The 21,833-nt window shown below is 38.0% G+C and overlaps 1 protein-coding gene and 1 pseudogene across 1 annotated transcript in view; one reads left to right on the top strand and one right to left on the bottom strand.

Annotated features, from left to right (window-relative positions):
* The window catches only part of EXOC4 (exocyst complex component 4), a 730,059-nt gene that overhangs the window by 327,681 nt on the left and 380,545 nt on the right, over positions 1-21,833 (bottom strand). The gene's annotated exons all lie outside the window — the stretch shown is intronic.
* LOC131830035 (ATP synthase F(0) complex subunit C2, mitochondrial-like) lies at positions 6,837-14,918 on the top strand (annotated as a pseudogene).

Raw genomic sequence — 21,833 nt, 5'->3', positions numbered from 1 at the left:
AAATCTCCTGCTTATCTGGCCCTTCCGGTTTTTGTTTTTGTTTTTTTTTTTTTAAACCAGATAAGAATATGTTATAAGATAACTGCTATTCTAAATAGACATATGATAATGTAAACATCCCAATAAGAGTCTTTCCAAAATATTTGCTTATGCATGTAAGATATTTATTTGCCCTGAAGCTACTGTCATTGTTAAAAATATTCTACATTAGGAAATGCCTTAAAAAAATGACATGGTGACATATCTTCATCTATTAAAGTTTTTGGAACATTTAAAATCATTTAAACCTCAGTCTAATGAATGAAGAACTAAATAAATTAGATACTATCATTTGATGTTACAAAAATATATGTGTGTATATACATACACATAAAATACATACAAGCATATATAAAAATATATAGTAATATATAAAGCAATTGCACTTAATTTTTGGGTCCTTAAATTTGCTCTAATGTAATTTCAAAGAAAATAAAAAAAAAAAAAACTTTGGAAGGGAAGGATAAATAAAGTAAGATAAAAGCAGAGAGGGAGGCAAATCACAGGACTCTTAACTACAGGAGACAAACAGGGGTTTTGGAGGGGAAGTGGGGGCAGATGCAGTAATTGGACGATGGGCATTAAAGTAGGGCACTTGATGTAAACAGCACTGGGTATTACATGCAACTGATGAATCACTAAATTCCACCCCTGAAACTAATAATATACTATACGTTAACTAAATTGAATTTAAATTAAAAAATTAAAAATAAAATAAAAAGTAAAAACTTAAGGTAGGGGAAAAACTGTTGTTTGGAGCACTGGTGGCATTTTTTAATATCAAAAACATATTTAAGGGTGCACCTGAGGGGTTCAGTCAGTTAAACCTCTGCTTTTGGCTCAGGTCATAATCTCTGGGTCCTGGGATCTAGCCCCATGCCAGGCTCCCTGTTCAGCAGGAAGTCTGCTTCTCTCTCTCCCTCTGTCCCTGCTCGTGCTCACTCTAGATCAAATAAATAAAATCTTTAAAAATAAATATTTAAGTATTTTTATGGATAAAATTCAATTAGATGATCAAATCTATAGTGTTTACTAAAAAAAAAAAGAATCAGTCCTTTTATGATATTTCTAACATGTCACCTAAAAAAATCAGTTGCAAAGACATGTTTACTCTCCTTTCTTCTACATTCCTAGCTTGGAATCCTAGAATTATAGTCCACTCCCTTTTAAGTAAATATAGAAAGAGAGCTGTCCAAAGTCATCAAGCGAGAAAATGGTGGTTATACTCTTTCTACACTAATTCACAGCTGGAGCTCCCCCTTTCCCTTTTAAATTCAAACAGGCCCAGTATTCTCATTCTCAAATTCACAATGTTTATTTTGCATGGATTTTTTTTTCCAGACTACATTTAACCAAATTAAGTTACTTAGTCCCTTGAGGAAACTAAAACTCAACTGTCCATCTACCATCACGAACTCCGCATAGTGACGGCAGTAATACTCCGACATACTGATATCCTAGACACTAATGGGGTCTTTCTCTTTACAATCAGTGCTGTGGATTCTCTCCCCAAATCCACAATCTCTATTAGCTTGCATAGGTTTCCTTCTGAAACTACAGCTACCTCTAACTGTCCTCTTGTAATCAAACTTTAATTCATATTAAGCCTAGGATTTGAATCTGATCAAATTAAATTTTCTGAAAACAGGTATTATTAGGTTAGTACTTACAGCAGAGAAGGGCTCTGGTTTTTTCCCTTTATTAACTAACAAATAAACTATATTTTGTAACAGAGAGTGGTCCCCACAATGTTCCTTGGATCACACTGGATAACTAAGTCTCTATATAAAAAGCAATTACAAAGCCAACGTACTTCAGGCAACAAAATGTACATGGAGTAAAATAAATGAATGTGGATTGTCCATTGTTATCTGTTATAATACTATCTGACATCTCCTCTTGACTAGGACCTTTTAGCACACCAACAGACTACAGGCTCAAACTCATGAAATTCCACGGTTGAGTATTTGACCATGTGTCTCCCTAGATATTCCCTTTATCAATGAATAAATGGAAACAATTTCCTGTACTTTTGGAATTTGTCAAAACTCACAAAGTAAATCAGAGACAAATCCAGGAAAGGAGTCCACAACCAACATCTTTCAATTTCTTTTGTTTACAAAGTCAAGATGACTTTTATATAAAGAACTTGAATCAACATCATACAGAATTCATTTAGTACAGCTTCTCTGAATTGTATCTTTTGGAACAAACAAACAAACAAACAAACCTGCCTCTCCAGAGAAGAGTAAATTTAAAGAGGGGGTTAACACATAACTTTGGAAATTACCACCTGCTCTGTCAATCTCTCCCATACTCTGTACTTCAGCATATTATAGTTCAGTCAGAAAAATCCTGGAGTTTAAAAAAAAAAAAACTATTAAAATTTTATTTAACCAAGGGTTATTTTCTCCCATTAAATGCTATCTTTTCCCTTACCAGCCATGACTCCAGTTACATTTCCTGGGGCACTAGTGTCTTGTGGAACAGTTTGGCAAATGCTGGTTTTATTGAAAAGTACATGGGCTTGAAAGACAAATGAACACAGGGTAACACTAAAGTAGCTCTCTGGCTAATCTGGACCTCAGTTTTCCTAAAAATAAGAGTCTTATTAATATAGATCTGACAACAAATAACGTAAAATCAATCACTCTAATACATTTTCCACTGCAACGGCAAATAATAAACTTTATTCATTAAGCCAAACAAACATTTAGAGAATGTGCAACGTTTTAGATTCTGCTGGAGCTCCTAGAGATGGTCCTTACATGAAGGAGCTCACAGTAGTAGAGGAGACACACACTCAGATAAACCACTAGGGGAAGTGATTCAGCCTCTTCGCTGATTGTGCATAAAAACGGTCAGGCTGACCTAACCCTATGGAAGAGTGGAACTGAAGGATGATTGTCAGTTTGCTCCAGGGGTAAGGTGAAGGGCACCCCAAGGACACAGGACCCTATTTATTTTATTATTTTTTTTGTAAAGATTTTTTTATTTGAGAGAGGGTGCGTGCGCATGCACAAGCAAGGGGAGAGGCAGGACAGGCAGAAGGAGAGGGAGAAGCAATGTGGAGCATGGTCCTGGGATCATGACCCAAGCAGAAGGCAGATGCTTAACCGGCTGAGCCACCCAGCTGTTCCTATCAGGACTCTCTATTTAATTGCCATATTATGGACCCGGGACACCAACATAAAAATTTACCATCAGCCTCCAAACTTTAAAGTTCTATGCAAAATCTAAATACATGGCCTCAAAAACCATCAAGAGTGAAAAATACTAGCCAACAAACTTGACGGAAATAAGAAAACAAGACATTAGATGCTGGTATGGAGTAAGATGTCCGCTATATGTTGGTAGCTATTTTCCTAAGTTTAAGAGATATATAATCTACAGGGCTAAAAAAAAATAAAGTTGTACATATCTTTATGCATCTTCTTTAAGATTAATAGTCTCAACTCAAAAATGAAATCACTCACTTAAAACTATATATAACAAATACAGGGGGAAAAAATAGCCTAAGGCTTTTTTTTCATGGAAAGGCATTGATGGGGTGTGTGTGCGGGAAGATATATGGGACTAGGGGAATAAAATCAAAGGCTACAAATATAAAAGCAACTTAATCTATAGAGCATTCGAGCTTTTTTTTTTTTTTTTAAATGAAGCATCAGCTTATTTGTGTTTTTTTGTTCTTAAAACCAAACACAAATGCAGTTCGCACAGCATGTTTTAAAAACAGCTGATTTCCATCTTACAATACAGGTGGGTATATTAGGGGAAAAGAAGGTGGGCTCCTGAGTTACACAGCTCTGGGTTTTCAACCATGCTGTAGCACCAACTAGATGTGTGACCTTATGTAGGATTTTTTATGTTTTATGGGAAAAAATGTTTTATGGAATAAAAATGTCTTATGGAAAAAAATGAGAGTAACAGTAGTTACTTCACAGAAGAACTGTAATAGTTAAAATAATCTGTGTTAAAGTGCCTTCCTCTTCCTTCAGCATTAAAATAAATCGTCATCTCCCCATTTCACTCCCAGTTTCCTTTTTTTTTTTTTTTAAGATTTTATTGTTTATTTATTTGAGAGAGAAAGAGCGTGTGCATGCACAGCAGCAGGGAGAGGAGCAGAGGGAGAGGGAAAGGCAGACTCCCCACTGAGTATGGAGCCTGACATGGGGCCCAGTCTCAGGACCCTGAGATCATGACCCAAGCTGAAATCAAGAGTTGGAGTCTTTTTTAAAAGATTTTATTTACTTGACAGAGAGAGAGAGAACACAAGCAAGGGGAAATAGGAGAGGGAGAAGCAAGCTCACTGCAACAAGGGGGCTCTAACCCAGGACCCCAGGATCATGACCTGAGCCAAAGGCAGATGCTTAAGGATTGAGCCACCCAGGTGCCCTAAGAGTTGGAGTCTTAACTGACAGCCACCCAGGTGCCCCTTCTAGTTTGCTTCTCTGAATGAGAACAAAGATAAATAAAAAGAGAAGCAAAGACAGTGACAAAAGATAAGGAAGAAGACGAACCAGTCTATGTAAAAACCATCTCTTTGTCATAAGGGAACATTGGAATTACCACTGGGAGCTTTCCTAGACTAGTTTCCCAGGTCCTGGCTTTCACCTTCAGCATCTGAATGAGGCCTCCCTCCTCAGTTCTTTTGTTCCCTGGATACTAATTCTGATGAAGTCAATTCCAGATCAGTCCTTAGTATAAATTTCCTAAAGCAATAAACACACAAAGGCGGTGCTTAATAAATCTTTATTAAATGAATACATTGTGCATGATTGACTGATGGAACCATTTATGGTATCATTTAAAGAGAGAAAAAAGAATCCAGGAATAATGCCCTGGGTGGGTGTGGAATACTGACAAGACTTTAGGCTTTCAGAGTCTTAAAAAGGAGGCTGACATGTAAACAAATAAATTAAAATAAAATTCTGATAAATATAATAGAAACACAGTAAAAAGGAGAGGGGGATTAATGTGCTGTTCAAAAGCAGTTAATTTTAAGAACTCGGTACATTACGTCACTTCGATGTCAACTACAACAATAATGAAAACCCAAGAGATTACGAAGAAAAAAAAAAGACCAAAATTTAAGGGGGACTATCAATTTTTTTTACAGTTACAATGTCATACTTTAAATGCCCCATGGTCGGTACGATATTTTGTTTTTTAATGACTCAAGAAATAGTACAAATAACCTCCAAAATGTGGAAAATACACCAACCGGGTTTACATGTTAATCTTCATATAAGACAACATTATTTCAGCTGTCCTTACTACTGTCACATTTCAGTATAACAAAGGAAACTGGACAGTCCTTTGGCTTTTATTATAACAGGATTTGATGCACATAAACATAGCAGTTCAGATAAGCATAATAGAGATGCTTCTAGAATTGCACATCAAACTTGTAAAATGTGGAGACACTTAATGAACATCACTGATACTGTTGACTAAAAAAGTTGCTTTCACTATCAGTTTGACTACTGTCAACGAAGACTTAAACTCTTAATGGGTTGGTTCGGACCTGCCATTAAACGATATTGGAAAGAGGCTCAACCCTTGAGGGTAAAATGTTGACTCTTGCTATCCACAAAGTCTACGTTCTTGTCTAAAAATAAATAAAAAGAGAATATATCCTCAACAGTTTCTCTCCCCAGTACTATTGAACCAGAGACAGGCAAGCTAGGTGTGATAAATACATAGCTCCATTCCTTCTGGTTACAAGGAGAGAAGTGAAAATACTATTCATATTCTTTTTTTTTTTTTAATTTAAGATTTTATTTATTTGAAAGCGAGAGATAGCAAGAGAGAACATGAGCTGTAGGTGGGTAGTGGGAGAAGTGGACACCCTGTTGACCAAGAAGCCTGATGTGGGGCTCGATCCCAGGACCCTGGGATCATGACCTGAATGGAAGGCAGACACTTAACTGACTGAGCCACGCAAGAGCCCCTAATATTCAAATTCTTGAAATAAGCCAGGTATTCTCACCTTCTGAGCATTTACAGTGGTTCACCTGTAAGGATTTGCAAAAATGCACACTGGAGGGCCTGACCGTCAGTGTTTCTGATTCCACAGGTCTAGGTGGGACTGAGAGTTTGCATTTCTAACAATTTCCCAGGGGATGAAATGGTACTGGGGCAGTGGGGACCCTGTGCGAACCACTTAAACCTTTTCTTTTCAGCCTTGAACAATCCTACCCAATCTGGCCACGCCCACTGAAACTTGGCTCAGCAATGATCTCTTCTCTAAAGCCTTCCCTAGCCCCTATCTGTGCTTTCCTATCCTGCTTCTCCCTTCTTCTAATACAAACAAACAAACAAACAAACAAACCATTTTTCATGGCTCTTCTCTTTTACTGAGACTGAGTTCAGCATGGCTGTCTGGACAGAGACAGCATTACACACATTTTTACTGATTTCCCTGCCCGTGACTGTGAAGACAGCAAGCTTCGGTATCAGACTGCCTGGGTCTGAGCCATGGCTCCGCAGCTTCCTTAGCATGTGATGAGGGCCATGTTACTTCAAGTCTCTGAACTTCAATTTCCCCCTCCAAAACAACAAAGATCTCAACAGGGCACATCACACAGGATTGCTTGTGCAAAGTAAAAATAGTGATATGAAGTGGTTAGCACGTCACCTGACATGTGACAAATGCTTAAAAAATTTGATTCAGTGACAGTATTATTAAGAAATACAGATTTCTAGGATTATAAGTTGCTGCTGGAACTTCAAGAAAAGAGGATCTTTATGGCTTCCTTTTGCTCTTCCCACACATCCCCCCCACCCTCTGCACACCCCCTCTCTGTCTTCTCTGCTCTGGGAATAGCTCTCCAGCTACAGACCCTCAACCCCTGAAAATGTCCGCCTGTGCAAAGTTCATTTCCACCGCTTTCTTGATCAGGAGCACCACTGAGCTGTTGAGCCCACCACGGTCTGCAGTGGTGCTAAAACCACCAGAGACACTGGCTGATCAAAGCCTCAGCAGCTGGGCGGCTCCATGCCCCCTGACCTCACTCATCCCTAGACACAGCTTCCAAACCAGCGCCATTTCAAGGGACATCAACACCACAGCCAAGTTCATCAGGGCTGGGGTTGCCACGGTTGGGGATAGCTGGTTCTGGGGCTGGCTCTGGGGCTGAGTTTGGGAGCCTCATCACTGGTAATGCCAGCAACCCCTCTCTGAAGCAATGGTTCTTCTCCTACACCATTCTGGGCTTTGTCCTCCCAGGGGCCATGGGGCTCTTTTGCCTGATGGAGGCCTTATTCATCCTCTTCGCCATGTGCCAGAGCCATGGCCACTTCCCACAGGTCTTCCTCCCATGTCTCATCTGCCCTGTATGTTTCTTTTCCTGTATCTCCCTACACAGCCTGGGGAAGGTGGCTGGTTCTGGGTTTGACAGAGAGAAGACAAATATTGTGGTCATAAGGAGGTAAAAAAAAGAGAGGGAGAGCGAGAGGATCTTTATAAAGTTTTGCTATGAGATGAATTCTGAAAAGTGATTTGTTTTTTCCTTTTCAGGAACATTGGGAGTAAAAGTCTTTATTACTTCACAGCTCTCCGGAATGGACTGCTGTGTGAAGCCCTGGGGCACAGGACTGCTCTGTGTCCCCGACTTTACTGTGCTGGAGTCAAGAGATAGGAGAGGAGCCGGGTGAACACTCAAGAAGGAAGCCTACAATGGCCAGGGGAAGGACCTTCAGCATGGTCACGAACACTCGCTCCACTCTGAGAATTATTTACCAAGATACGGCTGGAAGTGTGGGCTGTTTTACTTGGAGAGCAAAACAGTTTCATGACGAGAGGTCTTAACTCTCTGACCTACAGTAATAAATGTGGAGATGAGGAGGACTGGACTGCATATGGAAGAAATTATAAAGACAGACAGTAATGAACAGCAAAATAACAAGAACAGTAATGAAGAGTATTATGACAAAAATATGTAACGGAAGAGGGCATTTCAACAATTTCAGCCTGTACACAGATTATTGCAAATGTCTGCCCGGTAGCGGAGATACCATTATTTAATTCCAAAAGAACTGGCATCCTTTGGTTTCTCAAGTACTCGGAGTGTAATACAAATGTCAAAACTTTCATCCAGGAACCAATGAACCATCTGCTGACAAAGAAAAATGGGCCTGGGAGCAGGGGGCTATGTCTTCTGAAATGTTAAAAATGACAGACAAGCTAAATTACGTTTGAAGGTTTTATTTTTCTAAGGCAGACAAATGACATTTTTACTAATACTGAAAGATAATTTACTTGTTTAAAAAAATATATTCAGGCCATGTTCTTCTAGTTCCAGAGCTTCTCATACCCTTATAACAGAAAATACTAATGACTAATAAAATTGGGCACCATTTCTTCTCTTATCCATCCCAAAGGAGGAATAATCATCACGATAGTGTCATTCCAAATGTAAAGTAAAATCTCTAATCCACGGGGACTCCAAGTGGAAAGCTGCAAGGTATTGTTTTACTGCTGCCACTTTTTTCATGACATATTTTCATCTTGTGGAAGACTTCCTTCTAGTTAACTAAAGGCTGTGTTGATCAAAGGAAAAATGCATGTAGATATAAACTGTCTAATGCCTATTCTATATACTGTGTGCCTACACAAAGAATTCTATTTGCAGCTGGCTTCCCAAAAAGCCCAGCTCTTTCAGAGTTAATCATGCTAATAAAATTTACTACCTTCTTCTTGGCTTTGGTGAAGATCCCTATAAAATTACACAATGACCTCAGGACATTTCTATTTGCATTATGGGGTGTCCCCTTCATGATTCTAACTCCAAGTTCAATGGCATGTAAAGTGATGCTAAGTAGTTCTACTCTAGACCAACTATTTTAAGAGTGCTTCAAGGCAAATACGTCCTCTAAGCCTACTTTTAAAAAATAAATTTTTGTATGTCTGTACACATACACAGCTTTCTAGATTCATACACTAGATTGTTAAGATTTAATACAAAAATCTGTATTAAATAATTACCCTTATCCAATAGGTTTTTTTTTTTTTAAGTCACATTTCCTGGCAACTGATTAATAACCAGGCAAGCTAAAATAATGAACAACCGTTCTGAATTTACTTTAAGGCCAGACTGAAGAATTTAACTAGCTTGGAGAAAAGTTAGTACTTGTATTAATAATCACGTCATTAGGTGGGGAATAAAGGTGTTAAGAGGCACTAGAGAGGGGTAACTATCATCACAGAAATTTAGAATCAAAATACATGAAACAATAAGGATACCAGAGAAAGCTAAATATTAAACTTAGTCCCCTTAACTTAGTACAAAATATTATACTTAGTACCAATGCTTTGCCCACAGATTTATCAAAACTGTGGTAGCCCTGTCAAGTCTCAGTGTGTGCTGGCTGGTTAGAGGCAAATCACACTCTGCTGACTGGATAGAGCTGGGCTAAGAGAAGACCAAGTAATTGCCACCCTCACTGCCCCACCTACTCCACATATGGTCCCTGTTGGGGACCTGCTGGTTCCTACCAAGCTGTAGCGAAGTAGACCAAGGGTAGGCGTCCTACCCAATGGCCGCCAACTGAAAGGCTGGCTAGAAGCCAAGATCATATTCTTACTCCTAGAAAGCCAAAAATTAAAATGAGGCAAATGAAACATCATGATGTGTAAGTCCAATTTTTGAAAGAACCCAAACCATGAGGAGATAAAACTGTAAGGTAGGCAAAGCAAGCATGAAACTTGGTGGAGTCATTTGCTGGAAGGTGAGTATTTGTGGGCCATTTATCATTCACATTATTTTCTCCTGCTCAGCTTTGTAATGTTTACTACCATTCCTGTGATTCTCTTGTATTTCTTCATAACTCCCAAGTACATCATGTACTTGTGATAATCTTGTACTTTCGATAATCTGAATGAGTCTCTATTTGCAATCATCTGAATACGTAACACTTGCAATCATCTGAATGTCTATCTGCAAAGAAAAGATCCAACGAAAAGAGTGACAAAAATTTTGCCAAGGAATTTGAAAATCAAGTTAAATCTCCAAGTAAGCTGTTATCTTCATAACCCATTTTTCTCCATTTGACCAAACTGCCATAAGAGAGAAGAATAAAAGTGGCCATAATGGCCTCACAACCACCATTCTTAACAATTCAATAATCAGAAACCCACTTGGGTTTCTCTGGTATCTCCTCCCCACCCCATATACCCTTCAAGGACTTCATTTATGGTTGACAAATCACAGCAACTGACAGGTGTTTGAGAAATGAAAAAAAAAAAAAACATTCATCTTCATCAAAACAGAGCATGGTATTTATTATTATAGATATTCAGAAGAGCAGAAGATTTTTAAGAATATACAGATTTTTCAGTGGTATTATTAATGATATAAAAGTTCTAATTCTACCTTGTTCGTTATCAAACAACATATCCCATTCATAAACAATTCCCAGCCATAAGGTTCTGTATCTATTGTACTTCTTCCTCTCCTTGACTCTTTATCAAGACTATCTAAACCTTTTTTTTCTTGACAGCATCTTATTCTTTTATTTATTTTAATTAATTAATTAATTTGTCAGAGAGAGAGAGAGAGAGAGAAAGCGTGAGAGAGAGCAAGAGTGCGCACAAGCAGGCAGAGTGGCAGGCAGAGGCGGAGAGATAAGCAGGCTTCCTGCTGAGCAAGGATTCCCAATGCGGGACTTGATCCCAGGACCCTGGGATCATGACCTGAGCTGAAGGCAGTGGCCTAACCGACTGAGCTACCCAGACATCCCTTATTCTTTTATGTTTTTGATGCAGATTATATTTTTTAAATGTTTGAAACATACCCATTTTTATAATCTGTAACTAGTAATCCCATTTCTAAAATTACTGAGAACAAATTCAACCGTGTTTTGTTTCTGCCTGATTCTAGATCATGGTTACATATCCCCTGTGTATTTCTGTAATTTTGGGTTGTGAACTCATGTTTTAGGCAGTTTTATCCATGGGAAGAACCAAGGCCTAAATTTACGGCATATTCTTCTAGAAAAGAGTTGTTGGCTTTGCCAGGACAGGTTTCCTTGTCATCTCTCTATGCTGATAAGTGGTTTCTTTTTTTTTTTTTTCTTTTCTTTTCTACTATTTTAGTAAAGTTACAACCCTTCAAAAAGCCTATACTTCATAGGGTGGTTTTAATTCTAAAATCCTCTCTTGAACAGGCCCAAGGTCCTGTCTCCAGTAGTGATGCAGCTGTTAAAACTCAAACCTCTTGCTTACTGGGACTGACAAGTGCCCCCAAGCAGCTGTGGTATCAGCATCAGCTTACTGCTCTGGTTTTGAGTTTTCTCTGTATTTTCATCCCCAGGAGACTTCTTACTAACAAGGTCAGCAATACATTTAAAAGGAAGTTTATTACATTACAGCCTGTATTTCTAACTGCTTTGTACTGGGAAATTTTCCAGACATTTTAACTCTCAACCTTGCCAGAAATCAAAGTCCCTTCCTTTTATTTTTATGTGGTCATTTCTAATATTTTTTTCTTCCTCATTTCCTTTAACCTAGGACCCACACATGTCTTGTATCATGCAAAATCGTTCCTACTTCATCAAACCCGATCATTAAAAAGGTGAGGTAATTTGGCATTGCTCAAATTACCAATTCTTCAAGTTGAAAATCAAATATTAATATGGTAATTTTGTACTAAAATTCTTTCTTTCTTTAAGTCTACCAAATTTGTATTAGTACAGTTATACCATTACTTTTTCATCTTTTGCAAAGTTACAAGACTGCATTAAAACCCAAAGAATAAAATTTTCTGGCATTTTAAGTACACTTGAAATTAAATAATTTTAATTCAGTAAATTATCATAAAGGATTAATGTTTTATCTTTCATTTTTAAAACAGTGTCATAGTTTACATACAGTCCTGACAAAGGCAGAAGAATGATATGACATCTAGAAGCTAGAGCTTCTGAGCTCTAGCAGCTATGAGCTGAGCTATGAGCAGACTCACACAGGTTTGTCTCTGTGTGCTAAGCAGCATCTGTTAGTCCAAGTTAGTTAAAGCATAGGTGTCTCAGCTAATTGGATAAACTGCATGTGTAATACTGGCAGAATGATACATTTTTAAAATAGCAAATGTGATTTTTGTGACTTTCTAAAATGATCCAGGACAGCTTGCTAAATGCATATGAAGTAACCTGGAAGCACATGATGATCATTTGCTTAATATGCCAAATTTTAATAATGATTTTTAAAAAGATGGATCAAATTTCTGTTTTCTAGGGATTTTATTTTATATCCTTATATTCTGGATATGTAGATGTATAGGTAAGATATTCACTAGCTTTTTATATATATATTTTTAAAGATTTTATTTATCCATTTGACAGACAGAGATCACAAGCAGGCAGAGAGGCAGGCAGAGAGAGAGAGAGAGAGAGGAAGAGAAGCAGACCTCCCGCTGAGCAGAAAGCCTGATGCGGGGCTGGATCCCAGGACCCTGGGATCACAACCCGAGCTGAAAGCAGAGGCTTTAACCCACTGAGCCACTCAGGCACCCCTAGCTTTTTATATTTTGGTGTTAATATATATCACCTTTTTTTTCCCTCCATATGAGTGATGTGTCATAAAAGTGAGTTATTTTAACAAAACTGGCAAGATTGAGTTTCTTGATTCAAGAATGCCTAAAATCTCATGAGTGTTCCCAAAACTCGGTAAGAGAGACAGTGTGTGGTGCAGAGACCATAAATCTGTATGAGAGGCAGGGCTTTCAAATGAGGATTCTACTGAAAATTATTCTAACCTTCTACAATATTTAATGATCAGTGAAAGAATAATTATCACCATGTGTTTTTGTTCGATTCAAAAGCTAGAGATATTAGCTATAAGGGCTCAGATGAGCAAATTATAAACCATTCATTCTTGTATTGTCAGCCTTTTGACAGTTTAATATATATGTTAGACCCTGAGCCCCTGAGACATGAGGCAACACTCATATGAAATCGGCACACTGTGAGTTAAATTAACAAGTAAGATAAAGAATAAGCTGCAGACTGGAGACTGATCAATTATGCCCCCAGCGGAGCAACCAAGGAGTGCCATCTTTGAAAGTAAGCCTGTTGACCTGAAAGAATGAGAAACAACACTCATAGTGATTTTACTCCTTCTAATGTGTCTGATAACACTAACAAAATGTGTCAGCTGGAATGAGCCATGTAAAATCAACACACAGGGAAGGAGAAGCGAGGCCCCACAAGGAGAGAGAGGAGTGAAAGGAGAGGAGAGATGACATTCGAGAGTCATGGTGCTCAGAAAATGAAGGTGGGAAGGGCAATCTTTCAATCAGGTCCTCCCACTAGTCCCCCCTTCCACAGAAGCGCAAAGTCTCGGAAAGATCAGGACACCAACTTGTTTAAAGAAAAGCATTTCATGGTGGTTGGCACAGAAGGGAAATCCATACATCCCTTGGCCATGTGTGGACCAACTCCTTTCCTTCAAAAGTGCACGCTGGTGCCTGAGAATGTAATGTGCTCTGGGACCCAGCAGGTGTAGTTTGTGAGTCATTCGGACTGAGAACCTCAGCCCCTATGAGGTGGTAAAAGGGTCTGAGTGGTCTAAGTGGTAAACACCACTTAACATCTGGTACGGAACTAGCAGGCAATGAAATTATACTGTGTGCGTGAGAAAGGTGGCCCAAGATATTGCTCAGGCTCTGTTCCTCTTCCAAAAAGCCATATGTGGCTACCTGAGTGTTTCTTTAGTTAATGTTATGGTATGAACCTGGTATATAAGTTCTCAGAAATGGGACAAAATGGGTGGTTCGTGGTTTCTTAAAATTTGGGCCTTATCTCTCTATGTCTCAAGTTCCTCATCTTAAAATGAGAATAATAACCACAACTCTTTCATGGGTTATAAGTTTTCATTATAAAGATTAAACCAATTAATATATGTCAAGTATTGAAAACCATGCTAGATTTGTAACATTCCATAATTAACTAGTCTAACAGTGTGGCTGTTATCATGCTTAACAGACTTACTTGTTTTTCTGACTTCTTTACATTTACCCAACTTGTAAATTTTTAAATTTCTCATGAGATTCCATATTTCAGCCATTTGGATGTAACATTCTTCTTCCATAGTAAATGAAAAGGTATTTGCTACATGTGCATATATTTTTTAAAATTTTTATTTTCTTAAGATTAATTTATTATTTGAGAAAGAGAGAGAGTGGGGAGGTGGGGCAGAGAGAGAGGGAGGGAGAGAATTTTAAGCCGACTCTGTGCTGAGCATGGAACCCGACACAGGACTCCATCTCAGGACCCTGAAATCATGACCTCGGTCAAAACCGAGAGTCGGATGTTCAACTGACTACACTTTTCAGGCACCCCTATGTGTGCATATTTTCAAATGAACATCAACTAAAGGCAAAGTAAGAGCTGATCTGCCAGGAGAAAAAACAGCCCATTGAAAATGTGTAATAGAATTGTTCTAAAATGGGAACAAGAGATATTAAGTCAAAATTTCACAGGACAGCAAAATTTCATTAGATTAATCAAATTTTTAATTACACAGATTATATAGGTTCTCTCCCTTAATACAACTGGATATAGTATATAGCACACTATTTCTTTTGAATAAAGTTATACACATATATGATTCTTCCCAAGTACTAATTTTTTTTTAATATTGTATCTTGAAAAAATTGTACACCTACAGGAGAGTAGCAAGGACAGTACAGAGAGTTGTGCATACCCTTCATCCACTTCCCCTTACTTAGCCATGGTGTCATTAATAAACTCAGTCAACACTGGTACAATACTGTTTACTATAGTCTATATTCTGATTTCCCCATTTTTCCGCTAATGTCCTTTTTCTGTTTCAGGGTCTAATCTTTGATGCCACATTAAATTTAGATGTCACGTCTTAGTCTCCTCCAATCTATGACAATTCCTCAGTCCTTGGCTTTCATCATTTTAAAACTTCTGAAGAGTACTCACCAGTTATTTTGTTCCTTTGATGTTTTCTCAGGATTTAGACTGTGGTTATGGATTTTTGTGAAGAATACCACAGAGGTGAAGTGCCTTTCTCATCTTATCACATCAGGGGATACATGATATCAATAGGTCTTATTACTAGTGATGTAAACTTTGATCACATGCAAGGTGGTATCTATCAGGCTTCTCCACTGTTATCCTTTTTCCCTTTCCAGGGGTTTGTTACAATGTCCAGCAGAGGATTTGGGTTTTGCCTCCTGGAGAGAGGAGGATCAAGACATCTGTGGACTTATGTTAAGCCTCCACAGTAATTAATAAATACTTTGGAGGAGATACTTTGAGGCTATACAAATACCCTGGTTCTATAATTTAGATGTTTTCAAAAGCCATTTTTACATATATCATGTCCTTTGCCCTTCCCAAGAATCCTTTATTTAATGAATAAATAGACTGAAAATGATGGACACAGTTCACTATAATTAAAGTCTAAAGCAGAATCCTAAGTTCATGCCACAATCATCAACGCACGTGGCACTGCTAATTTTGTCGCTCAACACCAGCATTGGAAGATTTCACTCCAAATAGCAATGCGAGCATAAATAGGTATGCACACTCATTGGCATCAACTCGCCCTACTGAAGACAAACCCTGAATAATAGAAAATAAGGAACAATAGGAGACAATCAAGTATTTGATGCCTGGACTGTGTATGCACATTATTGTTACTCTCCTTCTAAATCAAGAGTATTGTTTAACTATCTCAAAATGTCTACTTGGTTCTTTTCCCACAAAATAAACTGGACTCTGGACTACCTAATCAGTTCTTCATTGATGTCTCAATCCCAGTGGGAACTATAGTTTAGGCTTAAGTCTAAAATACAGTTTGAGATATATCTATTTTCTGTTGAATCATACTTCATTCATTCTTTGTTAAATATTTCAGTTAGTTAGTACCATATTTTATAACTGAAACTCCATAACATTTAAATTCTAAAAAGACAAAGCTTAGATGGAATATTTTGTATGTATTTAGGTAATACTTATAAAGTACTTCCACATACATTGATTTCTTCATGTAATCCTTTCAAGCACACTGACAGATAAACAGAAAAAAATGACTTTATTTCTCTTTTACAGATGAGACTTCTAGAGTTTCAAAACATTTGCCTATGACCAACTATCTAACAACTGGTAGGGTCAGGACTTGAATCTAGATAGAAATACATTATATTGTATGCCTACATTTGGACTAAACTGGTGGATATTTACTCTTTTTATTTATATCTGAATTTATCCTACCATACTTGGATGTATCAGGTCATTTCTTTTCACCAAAATGCATTCTTGGAAACTAGGCTGGAGTTATTGACACTTTTTCAAATCACATTTTTTTTTTCACAGCCTAGAACATATGCTCATCTGATGAAAACATTAAAAATACAGAAAAGAGGGGCGCCTGGGTGGCTCAGTGGTTTAAGCTGCTGCCTTCGGCTCAGGTCATGATCTCAGGGTGCTGGGATCGAGTCCCGCATTGGGCTCTCTGCTCAGCGGGGAGCCTGCTTCCCTCTGTCTCTCTCTGTCTGCCTCTCCATCTACTTGTGATTTCTCTCTGTCAAATAAATAAATAAATAAAATCTTTAAAAAAAAAAACAGAAAAGATTAAAAACTAAAGAGGAAAAAATACCTAGGGATAACTATGTTCCTTATTTGTTATATTACCTCCTAGTAGTATTTGACATCGTTAAGATCACAGTGTGTCTATGATTTTGTATTCACTTGAAAGATATATACTTCTCTTTATTAGCAAAAGCTCTCCATGCACAACATTTTAACATACTGCTAACAAAAACAGCAAACAGCCCTACGATGTTTAATGCCAGGCACTGTTCAAAGTGTTTCACAAATATGAATTCATTTAGTCTTTCTCTCAGGCCTATGAGGTGGGTATTATTAGCTCCATTTTACAGAGTATGAAACTGACTTCATGACCATATAATGGTATACCACCTGAAAATACCGTAACCTACTTAGCCTTCCCACTATTTCTTGGTTTTTGAGGTTGTTTACGATTTGTAAAGCTGATATTGGCACAGGCAATGTTAAGTTCTAACTCTGCATGTTTTTAACATAAATGTGTGCTGGTTTGGCTCCAGCTGTGAATTAGGTAATGTAAGTGAAGCACCATCTTTATTCGCCATTGCTGGAGTTAAGTGGTACCAAAAGGGAAGAGAAAGCAAGGCCGTCTTTCAATTTTCCAAAGTCTGGAAGAGCCTGTAACACCCGGTGTTAAGTCTCATGGCCAGGAACCCAGTGAATCACCTTTTTGCCTGAAGAATAGTCTTTACGGGTGATGTCACCTTCCCTTCATGACGGCACTTGGTGGTATGGTTTAGGTCAAGGAAATGGTGATGGAGCAAAGCAAAAGCACTCAGTACAGTCAGTCAATACACAGCCAGTGGGATCAGAAAAATTGCCTGGGTTAACTATTTTGGTCTGGCAGACCACACTGCCTTCCCATTTTAAAACAAAATAAGAACATTCCAAAAGTCCTTTCGAAATGTTTCTCTGTACGGCAGTGGGAAGACGGAGGTCCAAAACACCGAATAATACTAAATGTGAGCTGAGGCCCAGGGACTGCTTCCCTACTGCCAGTTTGGAATTGTTTGCAGGAATAAGTAGGTGTCCTGTTTTGTAGAAATCTGGACTTTTTCTCACGTCAGATACAGAGAGAACACTTCTTTTTAAATTAAAAACAATTCCCCTTCAAAGCAAGCCTCCATCATTCAAAAAGATATCCTGCACCGAAATGCCCTTTACCTGCTTTATTTACATGAGAAACACGACAGAAAGAGACTTTATGCTCTCTACCATCTAATTTCTCTAAGCTACAGCCATTGATTCTTTGTAAGTTTATTTATTCAAAACAACAGCACAAACAATTCTTTTTTCTTGGGTCAGCAGCTTACTGAATTAACATCAATCATCAAAGGAGACGGGGCTGAAAGGAAGATGGAAGCCCATTTTCTCAGAGATCGATTTTTTTTTAAGCCAAAACACACAGGCATAAGCAGGAGGCTATTTACCACGGAAAAGGTTCAACTTGAAAGTCACAGCCCAAAACTGGGTACTCACAGCACACATCAGTTCCCTTGAAATCTTTAAGAAGTGTTTTGGGTTTTTTTTTTTCCCTTCACTTAAATTTCTTTTTTGATGGCCTGGAGAGTTTGATTACTTCACTGTATAAAGCCCACCTGAATAGCTTAAAACAAGGGGAGGGCAGGTTCCAAAGAAGAGAGGAGTAGATCAATGTTGGTGTTATTATAATGATTTTCTAATGGCCTTTTCTACTCTCTTTTCCTACTTTGATGTATTTAAAGTGGGAAAAGTTCATCAAAGACCGCTGTGATTAGAGTCTTAAATGTGTTTAAACAACTACTTTTGGCATGTTTGAGAGGTGATTTGCTTCAGAGGTCCCAGCAAAATTATTCTTTGAGAACCTTGATCTGCTTCTTGCTCGGAATTCGGCTCAATTATTTTTCCTTGCAAGGTGGGGGTGGAGGGTTCTTGCCTGAAAATGAAGTCAGAGGGGTCAGGATTCCTGAGACTGCTCTAAGAACTGCAAAAAGTAATTGGTTTATATCCATTTTACATCCTGTCGTGTCAGGGGAATGTGTTTCCTTCTTACAGCTTTTCTGGAGATTTATGTAAGGTGAGGAATGCATTAGACCCAGCATATATAAACCACTAGGCTCCTAGTTCAGTAGAATGTGCTATGTTCTTTATTTCAGATATTTGAAATGTATGCCATGTTGTTAAATCAAGTTTAAGAGAAAATAGGAGATTTTTAGTCCAGGGTACAAGTAAATGGAGAAGACCAAAAAGAAAGAAGAAAAAAAAAAGTTCCCTAAGCCTGATTTGGCTGGGCAGGGCAACCTGTGTTATCACTGTTTTTTCTCAAATTGAGACAAAATTTATTTCAGTTAAGACTCTGATATCAAAACCATCAATCACCCTCTTGTCTGAGGAGGAAGCAGGAATATCCACTTCTTCCCCAGATGTAAAACAGATTTTTAGCCTCTAATTCATAGGGATTGCTGAGGAGTAAAGGTGGTTCCTTAAAAGGAAGAAATAAACTCATTAAATAAAATCAGTAAGAACCACAAAGGAGTCTCACCTATTTTTTTTTTTTTAAAGATTCTATTTATTTATTTGACAGAGAGAGATCACAAGTAGGCAGAGAGGCAGGCAGAGAGAGAGGAAGGGAAGCAGGCTCCCTGCTGAGCAGAGAGCCCGATGTGGGGCTCGATCCCAGGACCCTGAGATCATGACCTGAGCCGAAGGCAGGCAGCGGCTCAACCCACTGAGCCACCCAGGCGCCCCTCACCTATTTTCTTTTTAAACACCCACTCCTTAACAATGAGATAATGTGATCTGTTATCCACTCTAAACTTGCATTTCTATTTTCTTCCATGCTTAGATCACATGCAAATTAGCAAACTAATGTTGTCCTGTATACATTATCACCTCTGGCCATTTCTGAGTAATCTTTTAGCTCCAATGTCCTCCAGAATGCTGTGCACTGAGAAAATGCAAAATCTAGAAGAAAAAAAAGCCCTACCGCAAATAATGACTGGCAATGTTGACCAATTATAAAGCATTATAGTTCCTATAATGTCTCCACCATTCCATGGGGAGAAGCTGGGATTGAAGCAAAGCTAAAACAAACCAGAACAAAACTAAACTCTCCAGGGCCAGTTCCTGGGCATGTTAGAGCAGTTTCCGTAGGAGCTCCTCACTTGTCAGGTACAAGGTTCTGCTCTGAGTGATAACTGATCACCATCCCTTATGAGAAGGAGAAATTAAAGACAACATTTTAATAAAAATGCTTTGAGAGAAGGTAAGTTAAAAAGCCTGATTTAGAACAAGGGTAGCAGAAGGTTAAAAAAAAAAAAAAAGCCTTTGTAAAACCCGGAAAATAAAATTTCCTCTGGGTTTTGAAATGGTGCATTTGTGTTGATTTCTCTCCAAATGAGCAATTTACGGAGGAGAAGCATTAGACTTATGGGATAACAGGTGAAAATATGCTGTGCTTTTCCAACTTGGGGAATGTTGACAAAAACACTCCAGGGTAAGGGCCCAAATGATTAGTATGTGATGAGCCTGAACTAAAGAGAAGTCCTCAGATCAGTTTGAACAATGAAAGAATAACAAGAGAAATACAAAAATAAAATACCTAAGTTTTGAAAGAAGTAACGGAGCTCAACCAGGCAGGAAGAAGGAGGGTAGGAGCCTTTAAGAGCTTGGGTGGTGACACAATGTGGAAATCCAGAAGGGGAAAAAACACACACCAGGTATGTGATTCAATTTGTGACCTCCCCCCCCCCAAAATAAATAAATAAAAGTTTCAAAATAAACATAACCTTGAGAAATCAGTTACTTTAATAAAGGGGTCAGCATGAGGGAAACAGTTGGGAGTAAATTGCATTAAATTATTTCCCTTTGAGTGAACACACAGTGTAATAAGCTGTGAAGAGCGTAATTCTGTACTTACATTGTGTTTTGCAAGCAAAGTGGGAAATTGAGAATTACTGAACCTTGCTGAAGTTCTTATCCAAATGAGTGTTTCAATTAGTTAACGAAAATTTTCCTATGTTTTAGAACTGGAATTAGTCTATGGAATAAAGCAGTCCATCTATGGTGTCGCAAAATGGCCCTGCAAATTTTGTTATACATGCGATTAAATCTAACCAAAAAAGCTTTTTGTATTTATAACACACAGCAATATTATTTAGAAAAGATCATGTGTGTGCACACACGTACACATATCTATATGTATGTGCATATATATATGCACACACATACACATATCTACCTATATATACATACGTATGCACATATATAAAAGCTTTACATATATAAAAGCTTTACTAAAATATATTTAACACAATTTCCATTCCATAAAATTCACCCTTTTTTAAAACAGCATTCTACCTGGAGAAAATAGAGCCTTATTGAAAATGGTCAATGAAAGTTTAAGAGTACATTTATAGTGATGCATTTTAAGTCCGGTATACTGTTGAGCACATCATGGGACCTGAAATAAGCATTCTAATTGACTAAGTGATGCAGGCTCTGTAAAACATACCTGCGGACCACTGAAGGAAACTTAAAATGTATACAATCTTTTAGTGAACACTAACAACAACAACAACACACCAGAGCATTATATTCTGATGCTATTTAGCACAAAGGGAAGGATTTAAGACGGATTGCTTTTTGGGTTCTGGAAAAAGGAAAGGAGCTTTCATTTACCTTTTTAACTGTCAAGGTGTTGAATACAGTTCGCACATAGTGAGCATTTTTTTGAAAAGATTTTATTTATTTACTTGACAGAGATCACAAGTAGGCAGAGAGGCAGGCAGAGAGAGAAGTGGGGGAAGGTGAGGGGCTCGATCCCAGGACCTGAGATCAGGACCTGAGCTAAAGGCAGAGGTTTAACCCACTGAGCCACCCAGGTGCCCCCAATGTGAGCATTTTAAAAATATTTGCTAAATTAAAGAATAAAGAAAGCTGGAAATGTAGAAGGAAAGCAAAACCAAAGTAAAAAAAAAAAAAAAAAACAACTAAACACAACAAAACAAAAAACAGAAAAGCAAACTTTAAAATAAAAACCTAGAATTCCAAATTGAAGCTTTGGAATTTTATTATGGTTAAACTCAAAATAATGCTCATTTTTTCTTTTTTTCCTTTTTTTTTTTTAAATGCATGGAGTGCATTTGACATATGAGAAATTCAGCTCCACATCCCTTGTGGGGAGATCAGTATGGTCCTGACAAAGATGGAAGTGT

Source organism: Mustela lutreola, chromosome 4 (genome assembly GCF_030435805.1).
Source record: "Mustela lutreola isolate mMusLut2 chromosome 4, mMusLut2.pri, whole genome shotgun sequence".
NCBI lineage: Eukaryota > Metazoa > Chordata > Mammalia > Carnivora > Mustelidae > Mustela > Mustela lutreola.
The sequence above is the reverse complement of the archived record's forward strand: the minus strand, read 5'-3'. Positions and strand labels throughout refer to the sequence as shown.